Source organism: Ranitomeya variabilis, chromosome 1 (assembly GCF_051348905.1).
Source record: "Ranitomeya variabilis isolate aRanVar5 chromosome 1, aRanVar5.hap1, whole genome shotgun sequence".
Lineage (NCBI taxonomy): Eukaryota > Metazoa > Chordata > Amphibia > Anura > Dendrobatidae > Ranitomeya > Ranitomeya variabilis.
Genome location: NC_135232.1, coordinates 606,259,309 through 606,273,888, shown reverse-complemented (window position 1 = coordinate 606,273,888; position 14,580 = coordinate 606,259,309). Strand labels below are relative to the sequence as shown.

General features: G+C 47.3%; 1 protein-coding gene across 1 annotated transcript in view; it reads left to right on the top strand.

Annotated features, from left to right (window-relative positions):
- The first annotated feature begins 11,860 nt into the window (after positions 1-11,860).
- LOC143770331 (uncharacterized) overlaps positions 11,861-14,580 on the top strand; it is a 600,942-nt gene continuing 598,222 nt past the window's right edge. The window contains exon 1 of the mRNA XM_077259855.1: positions 11,861-11,916. The gene's annotated coding sequence lies outside the window, so the exon portion shown is untranslated. The remainder of the gene's footprint in view (positions 11,917-14,580) is intronic.

The following is a 14,580-nucleotide window of genomic DNA, read 5'->3' as shown; positions in this document are numbered from 1 at the left end:
CGTGTTCTGTAAGGTAAATTTTGGGCAAGGAGGCTGTGATGGCACTATTTTATTTAGTAAAAAAAAGACCCCTCATTGGGGTATTGGGCATTACATTAATTGGGCCTACTTCTTAAAAATAAGGACCCCACATTGGGGAATTGTTTGTCAGCTCATGCCCTCCATTACAAGTTTCAGAGACCCACACCCCTACATTGGGCCTACTTCTTAACTCTGTTTCCTTCAATGTCTCTTCTTTACCTCCAACAAGTCGATGACATGACCTGGGTGAACGTGTTCTGTTCTTTTATAGACCACAGAATTTTGAGCAAGGGGGGCTGTGATGGCAATAGTATATTTTTAAAAAAGGTACCCCCATTGGTGAAACCACATTTTTGTTGGCAAACACTTCATAACATTTGTGTATCTTAAAGAGCTCACTTGAAAAGCTACTTTTTGTGTTGCCTGGTTGCTCACATTCGACACAATACACTTCATATAAATTTGATAAAGCAATGCTGTTACTTTGGCACAGTAGTTCATTACAAATATTTCTTTGTCGACTATATTAGTTTCTCTCCTTGAGAACGATAACTTTGGCTACCTAAAATGCACAAATGGCGATTTGGAATCCAGAGTAAAATACTGTATACCGAATGAATTCAGACAATCACATAGCTGCATTTCTTGTAAAACATTTACAGATGTGACAGACAATGCTCATAGTGACACAATCTTGAGAAATGTTTGTTTATTCACTTCACAAACAGTTCTAAGCCTCTATTTGTTTGAGGTTTGAGGAATATTGTGAAGTGGATTTTCATGAGCTCATCCAGTATGTGGTTTACAAGGCGTAATGGGGTGCATATGACTGACTATGCAGCAGGGCTGGCCTTGCTGACATTGTGTAAAACAAAGGAGTATGGAGTACAAAATGCATATTGTGAAGTGGATTTTCATGGGCCCATCCAGTATGTGGGTTCCGAGGCGTAATGGGGTGCATATGACTGACTATGCAGCAGGGCTGGCCTTGCTACCAATGTGTAAAACAAAGGAGTATGGGAGTACAAAATGCATATTGTGAAATGGATTTTCATGGGCCCATCCAGTTTGTGGGTTCCAAGGCGTAATGGGATGCATATGACTGACTATGCAGTAGGGCTGGCTTTGCTGCCAATGTGTAAAACAAAGGAGTACGGAGTACAAAATGCATCTTGTGAAGTGGATTTTCAGGGGCCCATCCAGTATGTGGGTTCAAAGGCTTATTGGGGTGCATATGAATTGGTAGCAGGGCAGGCCTTGAATTCAATGCAACACTTTTTCAAGAGTTCCCTCTGGAAATCTTATGAAAGGGGTATTATGGCGCGTCGTAATTCTTGGCAGCCCATCCACTCACAGCATAGGCTACAACAACTTAGGAGACCCACTGTTTAATAATGGCCTTTTAAGAAATTTAATGCCGCCTGATGCACCAGTAAAAATAGGCTCTGTGACTTTGAGTCCCTCCTTCATAAATGAAACAAGATGGGTCTGCTTATGTGTCACACACCACATGGCCAGCTAGGGTTGTTAAATGTTGCAATGACATTTCCCAATGAATGCATTTGTAGTGGTTGAAAGCAATGTTAAAGCTGAAAAACGCTTCAAAAGCGCTGCGTCTGAACTAAGCCTAAGTGGGGGAGGAAATTTTCAGTCTGAGGTTAATTATTTGGCCTTACAGGCATGTCATTAAAGGGCCACTGTCACCCCCCCCAGCCGTTATAAACTAAAAGAGCCACCTTGTGCAGCAGTAATGCTGCAGTCTAACAAGGTGGCTCTTTTAGTTTTTGATTCATTTATTACCTCAATAAAGCGTTTTAAAAATTGGCCACAAATACCAGATATTGTATCTGGAGGCGGTCCGAATCGTCCTCTATCAATCTCCCAACTGCCGTCACTCTTCTCTTCAGGGGCGATGGTCACCGCCCCCTTCGCGCTGTTGCTTCTTAAATCCGGCGCCCTTTAACCTGAAAAGGATGTACCTTGACATATTTCCCAGCAAAATATGCTTTGGTTTCATTTTAGAGTGTTTTTTGTTGCACCGGGAAAAATAGCATGAATCTCGGAAAAAATGTTTACAGCTGTGAACTATGAGTCAGGAATGCTTCCTGGGGCGATCCCCATGATGTCCCTGTGTCATTTGAGCAGTGTTTCTATCATTTTCAGACGTTTTTAGACCTTAAAAGGACCTCGGGGGAATCGCGGTAAAAATACTCAGGTCTCCCATAGACTTACATTGGGCTCATTTTTCTGGCCAAGTACCCGAGAATTCCAATCTGCTCGACCCAAGCAGCGAGCACCTGAGCATTTTAGTGCTCGCTCATCACTACTAAGAATATTAGCTTCAGCACATCCGGTTGGCACTTGGCTGAGGCAGTGCTGCAGTGCTTCCAGCTTGTAAAACCAAGAAAAAATGTTCCAGCTTCTTGATAAAATGTAAAATTTTAATCCAACATATTAAAATTGAACAGGACACACTCCTGTGACAATGCCATAGCACATGTGAAGAAAGCTTCCAGCTTCTCTTCTTCCAGCTTGTGACTGATGTGCTACTTTTAGAGATGTAGGCTGAAGAGGAGGTGGAGGAGGAGATGCAGGAGCTGTAGACTGTGGGGGCAACCCAGAATGACGTAGGGCCCACAATCCTTGGGGTTGGGAGGACGTGCACCATCCCAAGGTCCGACTGGGTCCCGGCTTCCACTATGTTAACCCAGTGTGCCATGAGCGAGATGTACTGTCCCTGCCCACAAGCACTTGTCCGCATGTCCTTGGTTAGGTGGACTTTACCAGTAACAGCATTGTTGAGGGCATGGATAATGTTTTTGGACACATGCTGGTGAAATGTCGGTACAGCACACCGGGAGAAATAGTGGCGGCTGGGGACCTTGGGACGGCCGCCACCCTCAGGTTGCGGAAAGCTTCCGTCTCCACAAGCCTAAAAGGAAACATTTTGAGTGCAAGCAGACGAGAAATTTGTGAATTTAGTACTGTGGCCTGGGGAGAATTGGAGGCATACTTCTGCTTGCATTCCAATGACTGTGGTATGGACAACTGAAGGCTGCGCTGGGAAAAGGACGGGGACCTGCTCGATGATGGTGCTAGTTGAGTGTGGGTAATGGCAGGTGCAGGGCAGGAGGCATCTTCACTTGCACCGTGGACAGGGGATTGGCTTTCACACACAACAGTGGAAGAAGCAGTGGTGTCACCTGCAGACAGTGTTCCTGGAGCCTGGGCTTCGGCCCACAAAGTCAGGTGCTTTGCTGCCATGTGGCTGATCATGCTGGTGATGGTCAGGCTGGTAGTTTTGCTACCCCTGCTGATGAGGGGATGGCAGGTGTTGTAAATGGCCTGCTTGGGGTTATCAGCAGAGTCATTAAAAACAACCAGACTCGGGGAGACCTTACAATTGGTCTGGCAACATCTGTCATGTTGGTGTTGCGTGGAGCGGTTGCCCGCCTTCTGTCTGCAGCCACCATACTGCGTCTTCCTGCCTGTTGGGGTTCTACGTCTCTCCCTGTGTGCTGCTGTACTTGCTCTGCATGTCTTCCTGCCAGGTTGGGTCAGTTTCTATATCATCCACTACCTCTTCTTCCACTTCCGCACTCTGGTCCCCCTCATGAATTTCTGGCAATTGTGTCTCATCATCGTCCACTTCTTGTGACACGTTCCCACCATCGCCTTTGTGTGACCGTGGCTGCTTAAATATTTGGGCATCGGTACATGGAATCTCATCTTGCCCTGCTTCAAGTGGATCAGGAGAGACACCCGATTCGATAAATGGAAAAGTGAACAACTCTTCGGAGTGTCCAAGTGTTGGATCAGTTGTCTCAGGGCACTCGGCATGGTGGGAGGAAGGAGGATCAGGGCGAGTAATATCCGGTCCACAATCACAGCTACTCAGACATGACCGTGTGGAAGATATGTTGATGGTGATAGTGGCTAAGTGACTGGAAGCATTATCCACTATACAACCAACAACCGTTTCACACTGCTTTGGCTTCAATAGTGGTGTGCTGTGGTCCCCTAGAAACTGGGACAGGAAGGTCGAGGGCAAACATGTGGGTCTTTGCTGTGGACCACTTTCAGCTTGGCTACAGCCTCATTCTCAGCATGCACCATCAGCTTCACGTCCTCTTCCCTGTCCCTTGCCCTTTTTAAATAGACTACTGATGTACAATAAATAGACTACTGAACTATTTCAAAAGCTCAACACAAATGTATTTATTTGGAGCAAAATTATATCTCATAAGTATGCCTTCAAAGCTACGATTTGTCCACCACAGATACAACAGGCCTCAGCCTGACATATCAGACTGTATACATTTTTTTGTTTGTTTTTTAGAGAATTTTTTGATATAAAAAGAGTGGAAAAAGGCTAGCAGACAGAACTATGAGGCTATGTTTCCGCAGCTGAGAGTCCGCAGCAGTTTCCCATGAGTTTACATTACAATGTAAACCTAAGGGAAACAGAAAACGCTGTGCCCATGCTGCGGAAAAAAATGCGCGGAAACGCAGCGGTTTACATTCCGCAGCATGTCACTTCTTTCTGCAGATTCCGCAGCGGCATTACACCTGCTCCAATAGAAAACCGCAGTGAAAACCGCAGAAAAACCGCGGTAAATCCGCAATAAATCTGCAGCAAAAACGCAGCATTTTTGCCCTGCAGATTTATCAATTCCGCTGTGGAAAAATGCGCAGAGGACCATTATACGTGTGTACCTACCTTGAAACTTATGCCTGCGAAGCTACAATTTTTCCACCACAGATACAATAGGCCTCAGCCTGACATATGAGACTGTATAAACTTTTTTTTGCTTTTTAGAGAATTTTTTTTTAATAAAAAAAAAGTGGAAGAAGGCTAGCAGACAGAACTATGAAACCTATGCCTGCAAAGCAACAATTTTTCCACCACCGATACACTAGCCGTCAGCCTCAGATAACAGACTGATGTAAATGTGGCCTTGATTTTTTGGGGGCACAACTAAATTGTGTCAACAAGTTGGCTATGACACACACACACAAAAAAAGATTTTTTGGCACACTCACAACTGGTGTCTGGGACAAAAAAAAAAAGGTAGATTTGCACGTTCTTGGGGTATGTGTCCACGTTCAGGATTGCATCAGGATTTGGTCAGTATTTTACATCAGTATTTGTAGCCAAAACCAGGAGTGGGTGATAAATGCTGAAGTGGTGCATGTGTTCTATTATACTTTTCCTCTAATTGTTCCAGTCCTGGTTTTGGCTTACAAATACTGATGAAAAATCCTGACCAAATCCTGATGCAATCCTGAATGTGGACACATACCCTTAGACTTCAATAAGGCTACTTTCACACTAGCGTTTTTTTCAATACGTCGCAATGCGTCGTTTTGGCAAAAAAACGCATCCTGCAAAAGTGCTTGTGGAGCGCCCCCACACCGCCGCAGGGCCGAGGGGTACCCGGAGCCGGGCCTCTAGTTCTCAGTCTCGGGGTTGTCACGGTGGCTAGACCCGGTCCGTGGCCCTGTCCGTCAGTGGGGGACGTCCGGTGTAATAGGTGGTAGTAATGGTAGCGATGTAGCGGTGCGGTTGTGGGGTGTAAGTCGCGGTAAATAACGAGGACACCAGGTTGCAGTCTCTTTACCTCTTTACTGGAGATCTCTGAGTCCTCAGTCCAGAATACGGTTCACCAGGCTGCGCAAGTCCGGCCGGTCCAATGGCACCTCCAGAGTTCTCCTCTCAGGTGGAAATCTGTGCCTTCCTTCTAGCGCTATGTGTTGTAGTCCTTCCCTGCTGTGCTCACGGAAAGTAACCCCACAACGGTTGTGTCTGTTTCTTAAGTTCCCTCACAACTCGATTTGATGTTCCTCTGTAATCCACCCCTTCCCTGTATTCAGGTTGGAATGGCACCCGCCTGTCAGGTAGGCCCGGAGTTCTTCCGGGACCCTAGAGTCGCCCCTCTCCCGCAATTGCCCCCCAAGACTTCATAGGTGATATGTGGTAGACAGCCCGCCTGAGACCGACTGTCCTGCCGCTGTTTGGAGTATGGCTTGAAGCTGTATTCTAATCCACTCCCTCGGCGTTCCGGCCACCGGTATTGCGCCTCAGCAGGGTGCTGCCTCTTTCAACAAAACCCCTGCTGGTATTCTCCTTCTGCTTGATCTCGTTTCTCACTCAGCACAATCTATCTCGCTTCTAGTCCTTTCTTGAGTCCCGCCGCTTCCAGGAGCCTGCGCGGACCCGTTACGTTCTTTCAATGCCAAGCCTCTGCCAGGATCCCACCCCTGGCAGAGACCCTACAGTCTCTCCCTTCACAACACCCTCTGCCACAGGGTGTTGCTCCGTTCAATCCCGTCAGCGTTCTCCCTAACTTCCTGCCTGACCCCCAGTTTACCCACTATGGTGGGGAGTGGCCTAATGAATAGCACCCTTAGCTCCCCCCGGAGGCCCAGCTGTGAAACATATTGGTGTCTGTGATACCTGATTGGAGGAACTCCTTCAGTGCCATCGAACGTACCATGGCTCCCCTTAGTGGCGGAGCCACAGTACTGCAACGACCAGGACTCTGGGGCGCTGCACTCCCCCCTGGTTAAACACAGTACTCCGGGACTGGGAAGAAAAACAACAATACAGATTAGCAAAAAGACATACAATTTTGTTGAGTGCAAAACAATAAGTATACTTGAACAGGCTTCCCTTTATGGGAGGTGAGGACACTTTAACGTTACAAACATAGTCAACATTGTAAATTACAGGCTATACATAACTCCTGTTACCCAACCGGGTATTCTACTTAGTGCAAATTCTGGAACAATAATTTAACATTGCCTTTAAGAAACGTACACTCTTAGTTCACTAAAGGCCTTCCTATAATCACATTACAGGGCAGGGTAACTTCACATTCTCCTACTTTGAACCTGCAGGACCGCCTGTCCCTATGGCACCAGACCTACTGCCTCTCCTTTCTTTTACAGGACCGCCCCGTTCAGCCAGGGCCTACTGCCTTTCGCTACTATACATAGTATAGACATAACATTCCTTTCATTTAAAGAACTCTGAGCCCGCTCTACTCGGCTCCTTTAAGGACTCACTCTCTAACCCCTACGGGTTCACTTTCTGTCCTCAGTAACAAAGTAACTTTCTATGGGGACGCAGGGTTTACCTTCTATCCTCACCTTCATCATTACTTCTTTACTTTCAGCTATGCAGATCTCTACTTCTACCCCTACGGGCTCTCTGCATCTTTTCCTTTTACAAACATTATTTTTAGATTTCACAAGTCAAACAAATTAAACACATATAACTTTTTCATGTAAAACAGTTACATTCTTTTCAAAGCATCATCACGGCATTACTGTTCTGCAACAGTATCTCTCTCAAGTTCAATTCTTCACATCCCCTTTAAGAGGGGACCAGGTCTTTCTGAGGTAGCTCGTCTTCTCAGCCTACCAGTCTATGCAAAGGTTCCGGTACTGATATCTTCGCAAAATGTCTTTAACCAAGACCAGTAGGAAAGGTATCTTCGCAAAGTGTCTTTAACTAAGACCAATAAGCAAGGTATCTTCACAAAGTGTCTTTGGCTAAAACCAGTAGGGAGCACCTTTAAGAAGGTGCAAACTATTTACAAAGAAAGTTCGAATCATGCACAGTCCATGATTACGGCAGTTTGTATAACTTTGTGCAAAAACTTCAGAAAAAGGAAAACAAACAAAGGGGATCCCGGGTCAACAGAGGGATCCATTAACCCTGGACAGGTTTAGCAGCAACTTAAAAGAACAAACAGTAACTATTTACATTTTCACAAAGCGAAATCTTACTCTTCCTTCAGAAGTTTCCATGAGGCGCCACCTGGCGGGCGGACCCCTGCAATTCAGGTTTCAGGTCCACTCCCGCTGCCAGATACACCCCATGGGTTCGGGTCTGTTGCACGACCAGGTCGTGCGCGGCGATCAAGGTCTGTGTCCCCACTTCTCTCTGTGCTGGTACATCCGGAACATCGGTCACTCGAAGGGGCACCTCCTTAGGCACGACGGTGGTGGCGGCGATCGGGTGGCAGATCGCAAGTTCTGTGGTCAGGCAGGTGGGGCCGACCAGGGTGGTTACAGATCGATCACACGGCGGCACTTTGGCCACAGGGGCTGGTTTCTCTTTCTTGTAGACGTTCAGAGCGAACCACCCCTTTTCCCCAAGATGCCGGGTGTAGATAACACTGTCTCCCGGATAGAGGTCTCGATCGGGGTGACCCTCTCTAAGGTGTGACTCGACATCCCGTCGGTTAACAAAGACCTCCGCGTATAGCCCCGGTTCTTTAATGAAGCCCCAGCCTCTTTGGAGTTTAAAGACGGTGACGATGCCCTGCCTGCGCGGGGCCTGGTGAGTGGTGGGGTCCTTACGGGCCCGGTCCTTGACCGCCAAATCTTTTTGATGGTAGGCCTCCCGTTTAGCCTGATGTGTTTCCTCTTCCTCTCGCCACCGCTGTTCTAGCTGGATCTGGTATTCTTCCCAGCTTAGGGCCTGTACCATTTCCCCCTTCTGGGTCTCCACCCCGGGGAACCCCATGAGATTGGATCCAGGGTTCACCCAGCGGCACACCGTGCGCTCCGCGCTGACCTCACACGGCAAGGGAGTAGGGGTGATTGGGGCTCGCATACGGTGTTCCATGCCCGTGGCTTCCTCCCATGGTAACAGGCGCTGAAGTCTATGGGTCCCCGGGAGAGGTGGTGCTGCTACGGGACCCACTAACACACCCTCTGCTGGTGGGGCAGGATCGGCGGACTCACCCACTGGTACGATTCCACTTTCCGCAACAGGTCCCGCTGGTTCTTCCGATGTCCGGGAATCCACTGCCGGTCCCACCTGATGCGGGGCCTGGACTCTTACATGCAGTTGGAGGAGCTGGTTATATAAATCCTCCATCTCGGCTCTCAGGAATTTGGTGTTATCCACGGAGGACAGGCTGCTGGGCTCATCCGGGTAGTCAGGGGAGACTTCCACTTCAACCCCGCTGTCGGGTTCGGAGCTGCTGGCCATAGCGTCCTCCACGTGGGTCGCTTCCTGGTCTTTTTCCCGCTCTCTCCTGCGTGAGCAGTTTCGTTTTCTCTGCCTCCGCCCCCCATTAAGGATTAGGAGGCGGATCTCTGCTGCTGACGGACACGTCCTCACTGCACAGAAATATTTAGACTGGGCGGCCATTATTCTTCGCGCTCTCCAGCTCGTCTACGCCCACTCCACGCCCCTCTTCTCTTCCTGCGCTCTCCTCAGCGCTGCAATGGCGGCGGATTTTGGCGGCAACTGGCGCAGCACAGTCTTTGTAATAAAGTACAGTCTAAGCACAACAGATCACAGTCTCTAGGCACACATGACCTGATTCCTCAGGCTTAAGTAGATCCTGTTCGTGACGCCAAGTTTGGAGCGCCCCCACACCGCCGCAGGGCCGAGGGGTACCCGGAGCCGGGCCTCTAGTTCTCAGTCTCGGGGTTGTCACGGTGGCTAGACCCGGTCCGTGGCCCTGTCCGTCAGTGGGGGACGTCCGGTGTAATAGGTGGTAGTAATGGTAGCGATGTAGCGGTGCGGTTGTGGGGTGTAAGTCGCGGTAAATAACGAGGACACCAGGTTGCAGTCTCTTTACCTCTTTACTGGAGATCTCTGAGTCCTCAGTCCAGAATACGGTTCACCAGGCTGCGCAAGTCCGGCCGGTCCAATGGCACCTCCAGAGTTCTCCTCTCAGGTGGAAATCTGTGCCTTCCTTCTAGCGCTATGTGTTGTAGTCCTTCCCTGCTGTGCTCACGGAAAGTAACCCCACAACGGTTGTGTCTGTTTCTTAAGTTCCCTCACAACTCGATTTGATGTTCCTCTGTAATCCACCCCTTCCCTGTATTCAGGTTGGAATGGCACCCGCCTGTCAGGTAGGCCCGGAGTTCTTCCGGGACCCTAGAGTCGCCCCTCTCCCGCAATTGCCCCCCAAGACTTCATAGGTGATATGTGGTAGACAGCCCGCCTGAGACCGACTGTCCTGCCGCTGTTTGGAGTATGGCTTGAAGCTGTATTCTAATCCACTCCCTCGGCGTTCCGGCCACCGGTATTGCGCCTCAGCAGGGTGCTGCCTCTTTCAACAAAACCCCTGCTGGTATTCTCCTTCTGCTTGATCTCGTTTCTCACTCAGCACAATCTATCTCGCTTCTAGTCCTTTCTTGAGTCCCGCCGCTTCCAGGAGCCTGCGCGGACCCGTTACGTTCTTTCAATGCCAAGCCTCTGCCAGGATCCCACCCCTGGCAGAGACCCTACAGTCTCTCCCTTCACAACACCCTCTGCCACAGGGTGTTGCTCCGTTCAATCCCGTCAGCGTTCTCCCTAACTTCCTGCCTGACCCCCAGTTTACCCACTATGGTGGGGAGTGGCCTAATGAATAGCACCCTTAGCTCCCCCCGGAGGCCCAGCTGTGAAACATATTGGTGTCTGTGATACCTGATTGGAGGAACTCCTTCAGTGCCATCGAACGTACCATGGCTCCCCTTAGTGGCGGAGCCACAGTACTGCAACGACCAGGACTCTGGGGCGCTGCACTTGCAGGATGCATTTTTTTTCCCATTGACTAACATTAGCGACGCATTTGCGACGCATTGACACACGTCGCAACCGTCGTGCGACGGTTGCGCCGTGTTGTGGCGGACCGTCGGCTGCAAAAAACGTTACATGGTAACGTTTTTTGCTGCCGACGGTCCGCTTTTTCCGACCGCGCATGTGCGGCCGGAACTCCGCCCCCACCTCCCGCCCCTCACAATGGGGCAGCGGATGCGCTGGAAAAATGCATCCGCTGCCCCCGTTGTGCAGCGTATACAACGCTAGCGTCGGCCCGACGCTCTGCGACGGGCCGAGTACAACGCTAGTGTGAAAGTAGCCTGACTTGGCTGTAGTAGGCAGAGTGTACAAGCAAATACATGTTAAAATAAGGGGGCTATGGATTACTTTAAAATAAATGGAGTAGGTAGGGTGAAGAAAAAAAACCCACGGAAAACTGCAGCTAGCTATATATATTAAATAAGCAGCAGCAGACAGTTATGGAGCTTTTGGAGGGATGCAGTGAGATCCATGTACTCACATGCAGTGCCTGCAGGCATTGCAATGATGTGGATATGCTGTGCCCTGCCTGCCTAGCGCTGCAATATCGGGACCCATGAATTAGCCCTAAAAAGGACTGTTGGTTTCTCAGGAATTGTGGACTGAATAGTTGCAGACCTACACTAACTATTAAACGCACGATTCTGACCCTATCTCAGCAGCAGCTCTCCCTACACTAGCCAAGTCCGGAGCAGAATGTGGCGAACAGGGCGGCGCCAGGTCTCTTATAGACCTGATGACGCTGTGCGGCCAGCCAATCACTGTAATACCACAACAAAGATGGCTGCAGCATTACAATGCATGGCTGACAATCCCTGCACTGTCATTGGTGCTCTAAAGAGCGCCAGAATTGCAGGGCGGAGACCCGAGCTCCCGCCAAATAATCCCGGAAATACTCAGTGCTTGCCGAGTACACCGAGCATAGTGATACTCGGGCGAGTAACGAGCAGTGGCGAGCATGTTTGCTCAGCACTAATTGTTAAACCTTCTGTGACAAGTTATCAAGAATGTATGTGGAAATCTCATCCTTTGCTATTTTTGTTCTCTCTACGGCGTTATGGTATGTGTAGCAGTAAGTAACAATAATTACAATGAAGCATTTGGTAACTGGGCTTATTTTAAAGAAAACTATGTTTTTAGTTACATCATGAGCACACGTCTGTCAGTCACAACCCTGCACACTTGGATAAACCCTTTTTATTATGAGAGTAAAGGTTGAGGGGTTTTTATGTTCCTTATAGATCCTTCTGTACCTGGACTTTGCCTCCTGAGACTGACGACGACCGAGCGCTGGAAAACTGGTACGTTTTTGTATCATTATAATCTTATTACAAAACCCACTCTTTACTATATTTTCCAGTATATCAGTCATTTCCTATGATTCCTATGGCTCTTGACTATGACAAGAACTTTGCTTCACACATTTTTTAAGGTGTTTTTTCCCGAGTCTTTCTTTGCCTTTTTTTCTACTCCTTTTCTTCAGGTGTTGGCTGTGACTATATGGAAATATTTAACTCACTGCAGTGTATCAATTTGGTGCCAGTTTTCTTAACTTTTGGTGTACTTATTTTTGCTACATACCCTAGATGTTTCCCCACATGATTTTCTATAGTACTATGAAAACAAAAGTACACACATGGAAAAAAAGCAAAGTAAGAGTAATGGCATGACAAGGAAATATTTGTAATAATTATGTAATTGGTGGGTTTTTGTAAAAGCAAAAAAGAGAAAAATGCTGCAAAAACATTATATAAGGTTATCGGCACATGTAGTCTTTGTCAGGCAGATTTGGAATCCCCCTGAAAAAGTGTCCCATAAAATAAACATAATTCAGAGCACTGTAAAATCCACATATCTGTGCACACATACCCGCTTGGGTAACTTCTTTTAACCAGTACAGGGTTGGTAAACGCTAAAGCAGCGGTTAAAAGAATCCACATGGTTATTCCTTCTGGCAGCTTAACAAGGTAGACTGAATGCTGCCAGAATGATGGCGACACCATTTCAGTTAATCGACTGCTGGGCGCTGGCATTTTCCTGAAGTGGCTTCAAATGTGAAAACCTGGCAGCTGCACATTTTACTTTGTAAAGTGGACATTGTCACTCGTGTGTGATTGCTTCTCTCTTTTACCCACCCAAAGATCAGGTTCACATGGAAATAAAAAAATAATTAATTGCAATATGCACTGCTGTGGTTTACAGACCAAGCTAGTGCATGTAAATAGCAGGCAGCTCCTGCACCCTATGTGGACGAGCAGACAGAGGTGGTCATGTCTGCAATTTATGAATGTGACCAGCATTGGACTGGAGCACCTTGGGCCCACCAGAGAAAATCATTCTTGGGGCCCACTATGTAGCTACATAGAAATAAATACAAGACCACCGATTGTGCTGTAAAACGCGCTAATATCAGGGTATAATATAAGATAGTACACGTCTAAATTATGTAGCAGAGGTTGGGGTAGCCCCATCAAAGAATATAATGTAGCCCCATCATAGAATACAGTTATATGAGAAAGTTTGGGCACCCCTATTAATCTTAAGCTTAATGTTTTCTAAAAATTGTTTTTTTTTGCAACAGCTATTTCAGTTTCATATATCTAATAACTGTTGGACACAGTAATGTTTCTGCCTTGAAATGAGGTTTATTGTACTAAGAGAAAATGTGCAATCTGCATTCAAACAAAATTTGACAGGTGCATAAGTATGGGCACCCTTATCATTTTCTTGTTTTAAATACTCCTACCTACTTTTTACTGACTTACTAAAGCACTTTTTTGGGGTTTTATAAACTCATTTAGCTTTGAACTTCATAGCCAGGTGTATGCAATCATGAGAAAAGCTACTTAAAGTGGCCACTTGCAAGTTGTTCTCCTGTTTGAATCTCCTCCGAAGAGTGGCATCATGGGCTCCTCAAAACAACTGTCAAATGATCTGAAAACAAAGATTATTCAACATAGTTGTTCAGGGGAAGGATACAAAAAGCTGTCTCAGAGATTTAACCTGTCAATTTCCACTGTGAGGAACATAGTAAGGAAATGGAAGAACACAGGTACAGTTCTTGTTAAGGCCAGAAGTGGCAGGCCAAGAAAAACATCAGAAAGGCAGAGAAGAAGAATGGTGAGATCAGTCAAGGACAATCCTCAGACCACCTTCAGAGAGCTGCAGCATCAACTTGCTGCAGATGGTGTCACTGTGTATCGGTCAACTATACAACGCACTTTGCACAAGGAGAAGCTGTATGGGACAGTGATGCGAAAGAAGCCGTTTCTGCAAGCACGCCACAAAGAGAGTCGGCTGAGGTATGCAAAAGCACATTTGGAGAAGCCAATTTCTTTTTGGAAGAAGGTCCTGTGGACTGATGAAACCAAGATTGAGTTGTTTGGTCATACAAAAAGGCGTTGTGCATGGCGGCAAAAAAACACAGCATTCCAAGAAAAACACTTGCTACCCACAGTAAAATTTGGGGGAGGTTCCATCATGCTTTGGGGCTGTGTGGCCAATGCCGGCACCGGGAATCTTGTTAAAGTTGAGGGACGCATGGATTCCTCTCAGTATCAGCAGATTCTTGACAATAATGTTCATGAATCAGTGACAAAGTTGAAGTTACGCAGGGGATGGATCTTTCAGCAAGACAATGATCCAAAACACCGCTCCAAATCTACTCAGGCATTCATGCAGAGGAACAATTACACTGTTCTGGAATGGCCATCTCAGTCCCCAGACCTGAATATCATTGAACATCTGTGGGATCATTTGAAGAGGGCTGTCCATGCTTGGTGACCTTCAAACTTAACTGAACTGGAATTGTTTTGTAAAGAGGAATGGTCAAAAATACCTTCATCAAGGAGCCAGGAACTCATTAAAAGCTACAGGAAGCGACTAGAGGCTGTTATTTTTGCAAAAGGAGGATCTACTAAATATTAATGTCTCTTTTCTGGTGAGGTGCCCATACTTATGCACCT